At 51.5% G+C, this 16,348-nt stretch overlaps 1 long non-coding RNA gene across 1 annotated transcript; it reads left to right on the forward strand.

Annotated features, from left to right (window-relative positions):
- The first annotated feature begins 2,952 nt into the window (after positions 1-2,952).
- On the forward strand, positions 2,953-15,698 carry LOC119953919. The gene is made up of 3 exons (XR_005458142.1): positions 2,953-3,004; positions 6,113-6,340; positions 14,705-15,698. It is a non-coding gene; the product is annotated as an uncharacterized LOC119953919 (long non-coding RNA).
- Positions 15,699-16,348: the final 650 nt, after the last annotated feature.

Here is a 16,348-nt window from a genome sequence, read left to right on the forward strand (position 1 = left end):
CGTCCAAGGCACCCGATCGGCTGATCGAATCCATGTGAACTGTTGATGGACTCTTGTTTTTGCTTGTTCTCTACTTTTTACTGTTCTCCAAACTGTACATAGTTACTGTGTCTTGACTCAACCCTGTAAATAGTTGCGGGCCAGTGGGCAGCCACCAGTGCAAAGGTACGATCCAACATCACTAGTTATACTACCAGTCTCTTATATACTCGCATGGGACACTCTCCATGCCCACATTCCCCATACGCCCCACCCCCGGTTCCTTTCTCAACAAGGGGTGAATGTGGTAGTATGACTAGGGGTATTACGGTACCTGGGAGTGTGAGCTGCCATTGGTGCAGAGGACTCGCTGCCCCTTGGCCCAGGTATCATGTGCCTCTTATCCCTATTGGCTAAGTGGAAGGTAGCTCCGCCTATGAGGCGGGGTATAAGAACCCGTGTTCCCTGGCAGCCACCCATTTTCCTGCACGTCTGCTGCCGGGCTCACTTCTTGCTAATTAAAGCCTTTCGTTCGGACTTCACCTACGTTTCGTGTCCATTGATTGTGCATCAATGTGGAGGTCGCCGCACGCTGCAGAGGTGAGGATCCATCAGGCCCCATCCAGATGGACTGTCACACGTGAGTTATTATTGCCATACTGACTGACCCATCCCTCCCACTGACCACGTGTTCAATCTCCCGCAGGTCCTCCAGGCGATGGCATCGGCCCATCTGGGGTGACCCCCCCCCCCCATTTCCCAATGGACCACCTCGGAGGAGAGCTTCAACGATGCCACAGTCGATGCGTCACATCTGTCATCCCCACCTTCCACCAACACAGACACACACACCTTAATGGGAAACGTTAGTGGACAGGCTTCTGGGGCACAATCTATTGAGAGCCACACAGTTGCTGATGCACATCAGGTGGAGGCAGGAACTCCCAGGTGAGACAGCAGACAGAGGGCTGCTGGATTTCAGGACCCAGCTGGGTCCCAATAAGATGCTGAGCCTCTGGAACCGAGGCTGATGATGACGTTCGGGTGCGGCCAGGGCATTCAGAGGGAGATGTCAGCGGCACTCCGGCAGGCCCTTAGCTGATTGGAGGAGAGCCAGAGATTACCGGTGCAGGAGATGTCACCGACAATGTGTAACACCGAGGCCAACATTGCTAGGGTGGACTACGCAGTGAGCCTAAGTCACGATGTTGGCAGCATGAGTGAAAGTGTCCAAGCATTGGCGCAGTCGGTGATGGCCATGGCTGAGGGCCTCGGCAGACTGTCCGACTCGATGGGGGCGTGACCCAGTACCAGTCTGACCTTGATGAGGTATTGCGGGACATGTCCCGCTCTCAGATGGGAATGGCCGAGGCGATGAGGAACCTGTCCCAGTCGCAGGTGAGCATTGCCGAGGCGCTGCAGAGCATGGCCCAATCACTGAGAAGCATCACTGAGGGCGGCGACACCCTGGTATAGACATTAGGGTGTCACCAGGGCTGGCACGGTCAGATGATATGGGGCAGCCAGGGCTTGAACCAGCTGCCCCACGGTCCCAAGGTGAACCCCAGGGCTCTATGGGCACCGACTGGGAGGAGGGGGCACTGGGTGGTAACCCAATCCTATGGACTGGCAACGGTGGCCACCAGCACCCACGAGTTCCACCTTTCTGATGGGGCCACGTCTCGCAGCCAGCACCTGGAACAGGGCGGCACGGCTGTACATGTGCTGCCGTCAAGTGCGCCGGGGCCCTCCAGTGCTAGAGCCCCCAGAGGACCCCACCAGGGGCATCGAAAACCATGGGACGAGTTAAGCAGCTGGCTGCCTCCACCTCTGATGTCCATCCTGAAGACACAGCTAGACGTAGTGGTCGAGCAAGGAAGGCCAAACACGTTGAGGATCATTGTGGGGACTGGAGAGGGGGGGGGGGTAGGTGGGGGGGTAAGGCATAGAGTGTGTGTTGGGGGAGGGGGAGGAGGCTTTGTGGGGGGTTTGGGGAGAAGGGAGGGGGGGCTAGGGGGCTGGCACCATTGGGACTGTGGGGCACTGATATACACTTGTACGAGGAACATTAAAATACCCTAAACACAACCAGTATGACGTCTCTGTCTCTTTGTTCTGTAATGCGGACCGACCACCGATCCCATGCCCCATCTCCCCAGGCATGCCCCCTCTCCTCCCCGACAGGCCTTTCCCAAGCACACCCAGCCGCGGACATGTGCCCGGGTGTTTGGAGGTTGGAGTTCAACCATAGTGTCCATGCATCAAGGCGTGATTGGGATGCTAGGCAATGAGCCACACATGCTACATGGCCCTCCCACCCACGGGTATCCACTTGGGATGTTTTAAGTGCTCTATTAACCACAATTGCCAATTCCCTATTAGCAATAGCCTTCAACTGCATGGCCAGAGACCCCCACAGTCAATGGGAGTTATTTGTGGTCGCTGGGGCAGACAGACAGGGCCTGGGGTAGACACCGGTATGGGAACACACGGTACAGGCGTGACATGGTAGACCCACATAGGTCCACCCCTCCCAACCCACTGCCCCAGATCTGATAACCTCAGCCCCCATGGTGGCTCACCTCCAACCGGGGCTGCACCTTCCTTCACCCTTCACCTTTCTTCACCCTTGAGTGGCTTTCAAGTACCTAGCCGTGAAACTAACCACAATGTTTATAAACATCTAGCTATGATTGACAGCTCCTTGACCACTTCAAAGACAGTTAAGTGTGTTCTGCAGAGAAAAAGAGGAAGTGAGAGTGCTTAAAGCACTTAAGTGATTAGTTTCATGGCTCACAACTTGAAAGTCCCTCAAGTGTGAAGGGAGATGAATTAAACAATGCAGACAGCTGTGTGTGTGTGGAACCTGTCAATCACAGCCTAGTTAAAGCACATTCACAGAGCTATGAATGAAAGGCTGGCAGATCAAAGAGCTAAGGGGGGTTAAAAACAGCTGATTGTTTTTTTCTTTCCAGGAATGTACAGGTGCTGCTTCCTCTGCTGAGCCAACAGGTGTATTGCACAGGTGAGTTTTAAAGGAGTGATCTTTTTTTCACTGCCTCCTTTGGGGCTGCTCTAGCTTCCAGGCAGGGGTCTCTTATGGGGGGACTTACAGGAAGGGGTCTTTCTTGTGGGGAGCTTCCATGCAGGGGGTCTCTTTTATGGCGGGCTTCCAGGCACGGGTCTCTCTTATGGGGGTCTTTAGTGGGGTCTCTGTAATGGGGGGGTCTCTGGTAGACATCTCTGCAACTGGAGGTCTCTGGTGGGGGAATGGCGGGGTAGGTCTGGTGAGGTGGATGGCAGGATTTACATTGGGGTGGGGAGAGTTACCCCCTTTGCCATCGCGAGGTTCACCATTTCAGGGCCACGTTTGTAAATACCTGCACAATACTCACCTATGTGAATCCTGGCCCAGAGGACCAGGGAATCACGCAGGCTTGGCAAATTTGGTGACTGTCCCGTTAATTGACCCATCTGCATCCTTCCGTACGCGAAGGGCGTGAACATCAATGCCGCTGTCAGCGCGGGACCGGAGCATCGGGCACCGATCCTGTTTCTTGCATAATGTTGCATAATGGGAGGAGGGTGGCAGAGAATCCAGCCCACTGCTGCGTGCTCTGGCAGCTCCATATAATTGCTCAAACATGGTGTTTCAATGTATTACTTGACAGGTGAGGGCTGTGTCAGTACTGGAATTTGGAGCATTTATTTTATTTGACCGTGCATTAAAATCCGAGACTGACCAAATGCTTATGCGGTTTATGGGGTCAGTTAACCATTAAATCACCAGCTGCCTCCATTGAAGTGGCATTTTGGTAGACCAGGAGTGCGAAACCCAGATTAGACCCAGTTTTTAAAAAATAAACATTTTATTGAGGTATTTTTGGTATTATAACAATAACAGAATAAACAATGTACATGAAACTATAGTGCAAAAGCCGTCTCCCTCCCTTACAGGTTCCACCTTTATTAACCCCCTACTCTAAACTAAACTAAACCCCCCCCCCCCCCCCCCCCCCCCCCCCATCCCTGCTGACAGTTAATTTTCCGCGAAGTCGATGAATGGTTGCCACCTCTGGGCAAGCCCTAACAGTGACCCCCTCAAAGCGAACTTCATTTTCTCCAAACAGAGAAAGCTAGCCATGTCCGATAGCCAGGTCTCTGACTTCGGGGGCTTTCAGCCCCTCCATGCTAATAGTATCCGTCTCTGGGCTACCAGGGAAGCAAAGGCCAGAACGTCTGCTTCTTTCTCCTCCTGGATTCCCGGGTCTTCCGACACCCCGAAAATCACCACCTCTGGACTCAGTGCCACCCTTGTTTTTAACACCATGGACATGACATCTGCAAACCCCTGCCAAAATCCCCTAAGCTTCGGACATGCCCAGAACATGTGGACATGGTTTGCTGGTCCTCCCGCACATTTTGCACACCAGTCTTCCACCCCAAAGAATCTGCTCATCCGGGCCACTGTCATGTAAGCCCGGTGAACAACCTTAAATTGTATCAGGCTGAGCCTGGCACATGTTGTGGACGTGTTGACTCTACTCAACATGCCCGCCCATAGACCATCCTCTATCTCTCCCTCCAGCTCCTCCTCCCACTTGTGCTTCAGCTCCTCAGTCTGCGTCTCCTCTGACCCCATAAGTTCCTTGTAAATGTCCCAGACGCTCCCTTCTCCTACCCACCCTCTGGAAACTACCCTGTCCTGAATCCCCCTTAGCGGTAGGAGCGGGAAGGTTGACACCTGTTTACATAGGAAGTCCCGCACCTGCAGGTACCTGAATTCATTGCCCCTCGCCAGCCCAAACTTCTCCTCCAGCGCCCTCATACTCGGAAAGCTCCCCTCTATAAACATATATCCCCCATCCTCTCAATCCCTGCTCTCTGCCATATCCGGACACCCCCATTCATACTTCCCGGGGCAAACCGGTGATTATTACCGATTGGGGACCAGACCGATGCTCCCTCTGCTCCCACATGTCTCCTCCATTGGACCAGACTCTCAGGGCTGCCACCACCACGGGGCTCATGGAGTACCGTGCTGGCGGGAACGGCAGAGGCACAGCCGGTTCCATTCCTGCGCCACTTGAATGCCTCAGTACCTAAAGCTTCCCCCTACTAATCTAAACGGCAGTTCCCCCAATCGCCTCTCCTGTCCCCTCGCCTGGACGGCAAACATCTCACTTTTCCCCATATTTAGCTTATACCCCGAAAACCGACCAAATTCCCCTAGAATCCTCATGATTTCTTCCATCCCCTCTAATGGGTCCGATACATACAGAAGCAGGTTGTCTGCATAGAGCGAGACTTTGTGCTCCCCACCCCACCCCCCCGACCAGCCCCTTCCAGCCCATTGAGGTTCTCAGAGCAATTGCCAACACTTCTATAGCTAGCGCGAACAACAGTGGGGAGAGGGGGCATCCCTGTCTCCCGGTCCCCCGGTGCAGTCTAAAATAGTCCGATGTTGTCCTATTCATCCGTACACTTGCCACAGGAGCCTGATACAGCAACCTGACCCAGTCAATAAAGCCCCGCCCAAATCCGAACCGTCCCAGTACCTCCCACAAATAATCCCATTCTACCCGATCAAAAGCCTTTTCAACATCCATTGCGATCACTACCTCCACCTCCCTACCTTCCAGGGGCATCATGGTCACATTTAACAGCCTTCATTGGCCACCAACTGCCTACCTTTAACAAAACCCGTCTGGTCCACCCCAATAACGTCCGGACCACAATCCTCAATCCTGGAGGACAAAATTTTGGCCAGCAGTTTGGTGTCCACATTCAACAGGGATATCGGCCTGTAGCACCCACACAGCTCCGGGTTCTTGTCCACCTTCTGGATCACCCGATCTTGGGCGTCCAATCTAAGATCCAGCCACTCAATCGACTCTTTAATCGGGCCCAAGCAGTCCCGTTTCTGCTTAGCAAAGCCTTCCTGAATAACTTGCACCAGCTGCTCCGTTGACTGCTGGGTCGACAAACCAGAGGTCCGGTCCGCAGCCATACTGTCTCCTGCTGCAGCTTCAGCCCAAACATTCTCTGTCTTTCTGTTTCTGCCTTTACAAGAACTTCTAGTCCTTCTCTCCACCGATGTGGGAATTCATTGCACATTTCTCTCTGTCTTCAGTTTTACAGTTGAAGTCCGGTAGAAAATCAGAGGAAAAGGTCCAAAAGTCCCACCCCAGCGGGAGCCAACAAATGTGCGACTAACTCCTTCATAGCTGCCACCAGAACTCCCTGGATTGGACCCGGTTAACAGGAGGAGGAACTTGATGGATTTTTTGGATAGTCAGGGTACCCCTTGGGAGAGGCAAAGTACCCCTTTGGATCTTATCCCAGGGCACCAGTGGGATAGGTAAGGTAACTTTTGGGATTGTTAAAAATTAACTTGATTATACACTTTTTACACACAAACTCATTGGAACTGGCAAGCTGTAAAAGAACTGTAAAGGAACTGTTCAGCTGTCAATGAACTGTTAAAGAAATGCCCAAATGTCAAAGAACTGTAAAAGCTGTCAAATAATTGTTACACAACTGTTTAGCTGTCAAAAAATAATCAAGGAACTGGCAAAGTTGTCAAGGTGCTGACCACGGATACAAGGTGAATTGGCGTGCAGGGTGTAAAGGAAAGGGTAGTGTGTAGGTGCATGGGTATCATGAGTTGGCACTAAGGGTTGGCCTCTCACTTGGCCATCAAGTCCTGGGGTTGAAGCCGAATCCGGAGATTTGGGCTCAGAGGTAGGGAAGCTACCCACTTTGCCACAAGACCTTCATACGCATAATATGACATTACCTATTACAAAATGCCAGCCTTGGTTCAAGTAGCAGCATCATATCTGAGGCTGGCACTCCTGTAGTACCTGGTGTGTGCTGCTCCATCAGAGGCGCTGTCTTTTTGATGATATATTAAACTAAGGTCTCATCCGCCCGCTCCAAAGGATGTAAAAAACTCCATACCATTATTGGTGGAGGTGTTCACTGAAGTTCTGTATCCTTCTAATGGACAGAGCCATACAGCCCCCAGCACACCAAACACTTACCTGGTCATAATTCGGTCCGCGTATAATCAAAATCTTGATAAGACACAAAGTGAACTAATTTGTGCAAGAAATCAAAGATGAGGCACTGTTCCTGTTTTACCTGCTTATTCCCTGCACCCTATTGAAGGGTGCAGGCTGAACAGTGTATTTCAAAGATAACGCAGAAGTTTCCTGGAGGTTCAACTTGTAGGTTGTTTGCAGGTTTTACGGAATGCCAATGCCAATAGTTTTGTAAATAAGAGCCCTTCATTGGCCACCAGCAGGCACAACAATTTTCTTAAAGTAGTAATAGCAGCCGGCACCACATTGAGGAAATTTGGAGATTTACTTTCAGTTGAGCCATGGCTGCAGAAGAGGGCATACATGCTGTTAATATTTGGCCGCTCACCATCTTGTTTTTCTCACGAACAACACACTATTATAAAAAAGTCTACTCCTTCTGAACAGGAATTGTGACCTGATGCAAACCGATAACGTTTCATACTTGGGTTGAATAATATACCACTATATCACTGTAAATAATGTCAGATGCCTCTTACTCTCCTGCCTCTCCAAATGAAAGGTAGGAAACTTTCTGACAAATTGTAAATCTCAGGCTGTGTACTATAGATCAGGGTGACTATGAAGTAAATTTAAATAGAAGACCATACACAGGTAATTTCATTAGCCTACAGTGTAAGAATAGTTGCTTCCTCACCAGAACCGTAAACCCATTAAAAAAATAATGAACTTCTCTAAGCTTTAATGATTTTTTTTTTTTTAAATAATTTTTATTGAAAGAGTTTTTCCATACAAACATTTACCCCTACTAATTTTTAAATTATTTACAACACAATCCCTCTAGGCAAATATCTCTCCCTCGCCCGCCCTCTCGCGCGCACCAGTCCTCTCCCCCCCCCCAAGCAACAACTTAACAAACAAGGCAGCCTACAGTTTCAGACATGAGCAGCGAGCAGACTTGCCCGCGTTACAGTCGTGCATGTCCCCCCACGACCCTTGCTGCCCCCCCCCTCCCTCCCTCCCCTCACCCCCCTCCCTCCCTCCCTCCCCCCCCCTCCCTCCCTCCCTCCCCTCCCCCCCTCCCCCCCCCCCCGGGTTGCTGCTGCCACGACCCCGAACGTCTATCTCTGATCTAAAAAGTCAAGGAAAGGTTGCCACCGCCTGGAGAATCCCTGTACCGACCCTCTCAGGGCAAATTTGATCCTTTCTAGCTGAATATAGCTAGCCATATCGTTAATCCAAGTTTCAACGCTTGGAGGCCTCGCGTCCTTCCATTGAATTAATATCCTTCGTCGAGCCACTAGGGACGCAAAGGCCAGTATTCCGGCCTCCCTAGCCTCCTGTACCCCCGGTTCTACCCCGACCCCAAAGATCGCAAGCCCCCATCCTGGTTTGACCCTGGACCCCACCACCTTCGACACCGTCCTTGCCACCCCCTTCCAGAACCCTTCCAGCACCGGACATGCCCAGAACATATGCACATGGTTCGCTGGGCTTCCCAGACATCTGACACACCTGTCCTCACCCCCAAAGAACCGGCTCATCCTTGTCCCCGTCATGTGAGCTCTATGCAGCACCTTAAATTGAATGAGGCTCAGCCTCGCACACGAGGAGGAAGAATTGACCTTCCCCAGTGCATCCGCCCACGTCCCGTCTTCTATCTGCTCTCCCAGCTCCCCTTCCCACTTGGCTTTCAGCTCCTCCCCTGATGCTTCTTCCGCCTCCTGCATTATCTTGTAGATGTCTGATATCTTCCCCCCTCCGACCCAGACCCCCGAGAGCACCCTATCACTCGCCCCCTTACTGGGGAGCAGGGGGAACCCCTCCACCTGCCGCCTAGCAAATGCCTTCACTTGTAAATATCTGAACATGTTTCCCGGGGGGAGCTCAAACTTCTCCTCCAGCCCTCCCAGGCTCGCAAACCTCCCCTCTATAAACAGGTCCTTCAGCTGCCGTATGCCCACCCTGTACCAGCTCTGAAATCCCCCGTCGATGTTCCCCGGGATGAATCTATGGTTCCCTCTTATTGGCGCCGCCAACAGACCTCCCATTTCCCCCCTGTGTCGCCTCCACTGCCCCCATATCTTGAGGGTGGCCGCCACCACCGGGCTCGTGGTGTACCTCGTGGGGGGGAGCGGCCATGGTGCCGTTACTAGGGCCCCCAGGCTTGTGTTGCCACAGGACGCCCTCTCCATTCGTTTCCAAGCTGCCCCCTCCCCTTCCATCATCCACTTGCGCACCATTGACACATTTGCCGCCCAGTAATACCCCGAGAGATTGGGTAGTGCCAGCCCTCCACTGTCCCTACTCCGCTCCAAAAAGACCCTCCTCACCCTTGGGGTGCCGTGCGCCCACACGTAGCTCATGATGCTACTCGTCACCTTTTTGAAGAAGGCCCTATGGAGGAAGATGGGCAAGCACTGAAATAAAAACAGGAACCTTGGGAGGACCGTCATTTTGATTGACTGCACCCTCCCCGCCAGCAACAGCGGTACCATGTCCCACCTCTTAAATTCCTCCTCCATCTGTTCCACCAGCCTGGAAAAGTTCAACTTGTGGAGGGTCCCCCAGTTCCTTGCCACCTGCACCCCTAAGTACCTAAAGCTCTTTCCTGCTCGCTTGAAGGGGAGTCTCCCAATACCCTCTCCCTGGTCCCCCGGGTGTATCACAAAAACCTCGCTTTTGCCCAAATTTAGTTTGTACCCCGAAAAGTCCCCAAACTCTGCTAATAGTTCCATTATCTCCGGCATTCCCCCTTCTGGGTCTGCCACGTACAGCAGTAGATCATCCGCATACAGCGATACTCGATGTTCCTCCCCTCCCCTAGTCAGTCCTCTCCACCCCCCCTGAACCCCTCAGTGCCATCGCCAACGGTTCAATCGCCAGTGCGAAAAGTAGGGGGGATAGGGGACATCCCTGCCTGGTCCCTCGGTGGAGCCCGAAATACTCCGACCTCCTCCCGTTTGTCACTACACTCGCAGTCGGGGCCGAGTAGAGCAACTTCACCCACTTAATAAACCCTTCCCCAAACCCAAACCGTTCCAACGTCTCCCACAGGTACTCCCACTCCACCCTATCGAATGCCTTCTCCGCGTCCAGCGCTACCACTATCTCAGCCTCCCTCTCCACTGCCGGCATCATAATTACATTCAGCAATCTCCGCACGTTCGTGTTGAGCTGCCGCCCCTTCACGAACCCCGTCTGGTCCTCATGGATTACCCCTGGCACACAATCCTCTATTCTAGCTGCCAGGATCTTTGCCAGCAACTTGGCATCCACGTTCAGAAGCGAGATAGGCCTGTAGGACCCGCACTGCACGGGGTCTTTATCCCGCTTCAATATCAGGGAGATCAGAGCCTGCGACATTGTCGGGGGCAGAACCCCCCCCTCTCGCGCCTCATTAAAGGCTCGTACCAGTACCGGTCCCACCAAGTCCACATTTTTCTTGTAGAATTCCACCGGGAACCCATCTGGCCCCGGCGCCTTCCCCGCTTGCATCTGACCTATTCCCTTGGCTAGCTCCTCTAGCCCTATTGGCGCCCCCAGCCCTTCTACCAGCCCCTCCTGGACCCTTGGGAACCTCAATTTGTTTAGGAAGTCCTCCATTCCCCCTCTCCTCGTCGGCGGCTCAGACCGATACAACTCCTTGTAAAAATCCCTGAAGACCCCATTCACTTCTTGCCCCTTCTGCACTACCTTCCCGCCCCTCTCCTTCACTCCCCCAATCTCCCTAGCCACATCTCGTTTGCGAAGCTGGTGTGCCAGCATCCTGCTCGCCTTTTCCCCATACTCATAGACCGCGCCCTGTGCCCTTCTCCACTGCGTCTCTGCCTTCCTGGTGGTCAGCAGGTCGAACTTGACCTACAGGCTGCGCCGTTCTCCCAGCAGCCCCTCCTCTGGTGCCTCCGCATATCTCCTATCCACTTCCAATAGCTCCCCCACCAGCCTCTCCCTCTCCTGCCTCTCCTTTCTTTCTCTGTGTGCCCTTATGGAGATCAGCTCTCCCCTGATCACTGCCTTCAGGGCCTCCCAGACCATCCCCACCTGCACCTCACCCGTGTCATTCAAGTCCAGATAGCTCTCAATGCTCTTCCGGACCCTTTTACACACCTCGTCGTCCGCTAACAGCCCCACATCCAGCCGCCACAGCGGGCGCTGGTCCCGCGCCTCCCCCATTTCCACATCCACCCAATGTGGTGCATGATCAGAGATCGCAATGGCCGAGTACTCAGCTTCTCGTACCCTCGGGATCAGCCCCCTGCTCAACACGAAGAAATCGATTCTGGAGTACACTCTATGGACGTGGGAGAAAAAGGAATACTCCCTCGCCCTCGGCCTACCAAACCTCCATGGGTCTACTCCTCCCATCTGCTCCATGTACCCCCTCAACACTTCTGCCGCTGCCGGCCTCCTATTGGTCCTTGAGCTCGATCTGTCTAGCCCGGGGTCCAGCACTGTGTTAAAGTCCCCCCCCATGATCAAGCCCCCTGCCTCCAGTCCCGGAATGAGGCCCAATAGGCGCCTCATAAAACCCGCGTCATCCCAGTTCGGGGCATATACGTTGACCATCACCACTTTCTCCCCCTGCAGCTTACCCTTCACCATCACATACCTACCCTCCTTATCCGCCACCACCTCCTCCGCCACGAACGACACCCTCTTTCCCACCAGAATCGCCACCCCCCGGTTCTTTGCGTCCAATCCAGAGTGGAACGCCTGTCCCACCCACCCCCTTCTCAGGCGAACCTGGTCCGCTACCTTCAAATGGGTCTCCTGTAACATTGCTACATCAGCCTTCAGTCCCTTCAGGTGTGAGAATACCCTTGATCTCTTGACCGGCCCATTCAGCCCCCTCACGTTCCAAGTGATCAGCCGGGTCGCGGGACGACCCGCCCCCTTCCCCTGCCGATTAGCCATGTCCTGTTCCCTGCTCGCCCCGGGTCGACCCTCCCCTTCTGACCCGCTCCCCATGGCGATGGCCCCCTCCCCCCACCTCTCCAGTCCTCCACTTCCCGTTTCTGGTCTTTCCAGCAGCAACCCGGTGTCCCTCCCTAACCCCCCCCCCCAGGCTAGGACCCCTCCTAGCCGCGATGTACCCTCCATCGTACTCCCGTAAGTCAGCTGGATTACGCTGACCCGGCTGCTCCTGCCACACTCCGACTCCCCCCGGCTCGGGGGGGGGGGCCTCCCCCCCCTTGCCACTCCTCCCTGGCCCCGCTCCAACGCGGGAAAGGTCGCCATTGCTAGCCACGCCCCGCACTCCTCCCCTCCCCCCTCCTCTGCCCCGCGCGCGGGAAAACAGAGGAAAGCCCGCGCTTTCGCCCTGCCACACCCCACCCCGCCATCTTCAGTTCCACCCCCGTCCCCGTCCATGCCTGTAAAGAACCCCCCCTAGGAGCCCATATCCCCGATCTGCTCTCCCCCCCCGTCCCGCCTCCCCAACTTAACATTATAAATAACAGATAGATAACAAATAACAATGTACTTAACAGTCGCCCTCTACCAAACAGTATAAATAACCATAAATAACCATGAATAACCACAATAACAATAACTAAGGGAAGTTGGCAAAGGGGGGAAAAAACATCAGAAGAAAAACCCAAAGCAAGAGTTCAAGATCCAAACAAGGAAAGAAGAAAAAAAAGGAAACCGTTCCAATAAGAGTTGCCCAGTTCCGACCCAGCCGAAAAAAAACCCCGCTTGTTCAGCTGAAAGTACCCGAGCGGCTACGGCCGCCAAGTATCCCCTGGGTCTAATTTGAGTCCAGTTTCTCTTCCTGTACAAAGGCCCACGCCTCCTCTGGGGACTCAAAATAGTGGTGTTGGTTCCTGTAGGTGACCCACAAGCGCGCTGGCTGCAGCATTCCGAACCTGATCCGTTTTGCATGTAGCACCGCCTTCGTCCGATTGTACCGGGCCCGCCGCTTAGCCACCTCCGCACTCCAGTCCTGGTAGACCCTCACCGTCGAATTCTCCCACTTGCTGCTCCTTTCCCTCTTGGCCCACTCCAGCACTCTCTCACGATCGCTGAGTCGCTGGAACCGCACCAGCACCGCCCTCGGGGGCTCATTTGCTCTTGGCTTCCTAGCCATGACCCTGTAGGCCTCTTCCAGCTCCAGGGGCGAAGGGACAGCCCCTGCCCCCATCAGGGAGCTCAGCATTTCTGCTACGTATCCCGGGAGGTCTGACCCCTCCAGGCCTTCTGCCAGGCCCAAGATCCTCAGGTTCTTCCGCCTCATTCGGGTATCCAGCTCCTCAAAACGGCTCTGCCATTTCAGGTGGAGTGCCTCGTGCACCTCTACCTTTCCCACGAGGACCGTGGCCTCCTCCTCCCTCACAGTCATCTCCTGCTGCAGCTCCCGAATCGACGCCTCTTGGGTCGCCTCGGCTCCCATCAGCCTGGTGGTCGTCGCATTCATTGACTCCAAGAGCTCCATTTTCAGCTCCGTAAAGAAGCGCAGGAGAGCGGCCTGCTGCTCCTCCGCCCATTTCCTCCATTCCTCGGGTGCGCCACCGGCCGCCATTTTGGTCTTCTTCCCCCGCTTTTTTTGGGGAGCTGCTGTTGCTTTCTTTACCACCCCACTCCGGGTACCGACCATAAAGTTGGTCTGGTTCTCCTCAGGGAGCCTTCCCCCACCGGGATTTGTCCTTACAGCGCCGTTGGGGCCCTCCAATCGGCCCGAAAACACCTTTGTAGCAGGAGCCGCCAAACGTGCGACTTAGCTGGTCATAGCCGCAACCGGAAGTCCATTAATGATTTTTTTGTTTGATAACTTTCAAAAACTTTCCACTAGCCCCAGGTTAACACTTTTCTGGTGAAGCAAAATGTCATTCAGGAACTTCTGGATGATGTACTGCTCAACTTCTTTGAAGTCAACCCCATTGCAAAAGAAGACAGACAAGTATCACTTCTAGAAGTGACAGACCCATCAATCAGGTCATTTTTGTGAGTATCACGAAGGCTCAAGAAGATGAGTCTCAACAACCGTGGGTTGTTCACAATCACAGGACAAGGTGATTTGGGGTTTTTAATAACTGGTTGCTCCCACCATGTGGCTGAGACAATCATAAAAATGTCTCTGTTCTCTGTTATAGTAGACAAACTCTCAAACAGGCATCTGGTAATCCAATCTTTACATGATAGAGGACTACTTAAGCAAAAACCATATAAGACCATAAGACAAGGAGCAGAATTAGGCCACTTGGCCCATCGAGTCTGCTCCGCCATTCAATCATGGCTGATATTGACAAAGATGAAATAAGGACTGGAATTCTCCGGCCGTCGGGATTCTCGTTTCCCGCTGGCAGTGCACTCCTCTGCCTGTGGGTTTTCAAGTGGCGTGGGGTAGTTTCAATGGGAAATGCCATTGACAAGTGGTGGAAAGAGAGAATCCCACCACCAGCGAATGGCGCACCACCGAGAAACACGTAACTGGGGGACCCGAGAATGCAGCCCGAGGTCTGTTTGAAGGAGTTATTGTATGTGTGAGATAGGATTACATTACATATCTATGTAAACAGACTTCTTATAGTAAGCAGTAAATTAAAATGGTTACAAAGCTACACAATTCCATAAAGCAATATTAAAACATGAAAGCCCCAATTTTGTAGCACTGATAAAATCTATGCTGGCAATGAGTAACTATTAGTACAACCCAAAGTGTTCACCTCGTACAACAGATGCCCAGAGAGGTGGTGAAAGGAACAAAAGCAGGGTTCATGGAAAATGGATAAAGATGTGAAGCACTGCAAGCCTCTGTCTGAAGAATGGCAAACTGGACCTGTCACTACATTAGGCACCTGTGAGGATGCTTGCCCTGTTTAGCACATCAAGAATCTCCTAAAGATCAGGAATACAGGAGGGCTGGTCAGGCACAAATGCCTGTCCAATACATGAATGCGACCCACAATCGGCTGTATTCTTTGGGAAAAACTATCTCCTATTTTGTTCTGTGATGATGCATTCTGTCTTTTCCTGTCCATTATTGTTGTATGTTTCTAATCCTGAAGGTGGATCTTTTTTTAATGAGCTTACGTTGAAGCCTTCTGGAGAGATGATTCATCTGACTTCAAATCTGTGACCTTACAGGAGATGTGTATATTGTGCATGATGACTAAACAGTTTTCCATCCATATCATTTTTACATAGTAATGCTTTAAGCTAAATCCTCATGGTGGGTTTTGCCACTTTGGGTTAGGAACCAAATTAAGATTTTTGGTTGGGAAGAAAACAAATATTATTGATGATGTTACTTTCTGAGCAACGTTCCAGCACAAATTTCACAATAGACAATTTATATATCAGTGATTAATGTTATGTAGCCCTGTGCTTTTGTGAAATATATGTACCTGCATTTTGTACAAAATCTTAACAGCTGGAGGGTTCAGACATCAGAAAAATGTGAATTATTTTTAAGACCCGGGGTTCAGATACATTTGAAAGGCAATTACCTTTTAAATTATTTACTCCATTATTCCATTTTTATAAGGGTTGAGAACTCATGCACTGTACTTGGAATCAATGTTTTACCTTTTTTGATGAAATGATAACTGTTTCCAGCTGGATTATCCTAAGTACATTCTAACAAGGAGTTTGTAATTAGAGATCCAGCTGAAGGATGTCTATTATGCAGGATAAGTGGTTGAGTGCTTCAATTTGGCGTGTATCTTCTTGTATGTTGCAATATTAAACAGAGAAAAGGGAGTTATATAATCAAACATCAGTGGGTGTACTATTATATAAGCTAGTATAATTGGGTGCAATATTCTAATCCTGAAGGTGGATTTTTTTTATTGAGTTTACATTGAAGCCTTTTGGATAGATTATTCATCTGACTTCTGTGATGCCAGCATACAACCTTAAGAATCTAACCCCTTATTTTAAAAGCCCATTTCTACAAAATTATGCCATGTAATCTCTCCCCTGGTACCCTAGCCTCACATCTGTATAAAAATAGTTGAAAATTTCAAAATACCAATGTAAGATTGGATGGATTATGAAATACACATACAGTTGGTGTTCTATAAGCAGATATTAGGAGGAGCAGTATGTAAGCAGGCATCAGGAAGTATGATACATTTTTATTGCCATAGTTTATTTTGGCTATCAGTCAAAAGATTAAAATAAGATTTTGTAAATATTTTTCAATATAAGCAGAGTTTTGTTCCCGGATTTCAATAGCGTGCTCAGTGAAAATACTTACTTGAGATATGTGAATATTGTACCTGTTGTACTCTAGTTACTGTGTGCGTACAATTTATTACATTCGTTCATGCTTCAAACACTTTCGGCACAAAGACAGTAGATGTATATTTATAAATGTC

Source organism: Scyliorhinus canicula, chromosome 2 (genome assembly GCF_902713615.1).
Source record: "Scyliorhinus canicula chromosome 2, sScyCan1.1, whole genome shotgun sequence".
NCBI lineage: Eukaryota > Metazoa > Chordata > Chondrichthyes > Carcharhiniformes > Scyliorhinidae > Scyliorhinus > Scyliorhinus canicula.